Here is a 1,264-nt window from a genome sequence, read left to right on the forward strand (position 1 = left end):
CCCTTGTCATCGGGTCTTTCATGATGCCTGCATGAAAGCCAAGTAAAGCAGTAGGTTTCTGCCAAGGGTCTGGAGTAAATATATTTTGGGTATGAATGAAATGGCAAAAATCAAGTGTCTTAAATTGCATAAGGAGACACATACAAACTGAAAATATAGAATCCCTTGATGTGGGGAATTTGAGGTTTTTGGCAAGAGATCTTTATATGAGTAAAATCCCATTATAGTAGGCACACCGGCGGAAGTTACCACACACCAATTTTTTTGTTTTTTTGGTGAGGAGTCTCGCTTTTGTCACCCAGGCTGGAGTGCGGTGGTGTGATCTCAGTTCGCTGCGACCTCCACCGCCCCAGCTCAAGTGATTCTCCTGCCTCGGCCTCCTGAGTAGCTGGGATTACAGGTGGCCGTCGCCATGCCCAATTAATTTTTATATTTTTTAGTAGAGACTGGGTTTTGCCATGTTGGCCCGGCTGGTCTTGAACTCCTGACCTCAGGTGACCTGCCCGCCTTGGCCTCTCCAAGTTCTAGGATTACAGGCGTGAGCCACTGCGCCCAGCCTATGAACCACTTTTCTTCTGGGGCTGTCCCTCCTTCCCTGCAGCTGACACGTTGTTGGGGTGAACAGCCCCACTCTGAGCTCTGACCGAGTTGTGGGTGCTGGCCCCACTATTCTTCTGGGGCTGTCCCTCCCTCCCTGCAGCTGACACATTGTTGGGGTGACAGCCCCACTCTGAGCTCTGACCGGGTTGTGGGTGCCGGCCCCGCCTGCTTTGGCCTGTTTGTAGCCTACTCGGCTGCCTGGCTACTCTCAGCTCTTTGATCTAAAACGTAGTCACAAAGCCAATGTCAAATAAGGTGGTCTTACCAGCATTGTCCTGGTCCCTGGCACGCTCCCTCCAGGACTCATCTTGTTACCTGTCCCATCCAAGCACCAGTTCCCAAACTGGAGACCCTGTCTGGAGAAGAGAACAAATCTCAACGTAGCATGTGTACCAGGAGTAGCAGTGACGGCTGGCAGAGAGGGTTGTCCTGCCAGCACTGGTGGGTGGGAATGAGGCCAGCGGAGAGAGTGGCTCGGAGAAGCCCAGCTGTAGCCAGGAAGGGAAATGGGGCCCTTAGAGCTTGACGAGAGGAAGTGCACAGGACAAGGACCTTGGCTGGCTGGAAAGTTTGGGCTGAGTTCAAAATCAAGAGCAGGTCAAATACACCCCAATCAAGCGTCTCTTCCACGGCCATGGAAACACCCTTGATCCCATGTTCTCCA

The sequence above is a fragment of the Sapajus apella genome, unplaced genomic scaffold (genome assembly GCF_009761245.1).
Source record: "Sapajus apella isolate SASKATOON/1434 unplaced genomic scaffold, GSC_monkey_1.0 scaffold15, whole genome shotgun sequence".
In the NCBI taxonomy this organism is placed as follows: Eukaryota; Metazoa; Chordata; class Mammalia; order Primates; family Cebidae; genus Sapajus; species Sapajus apella.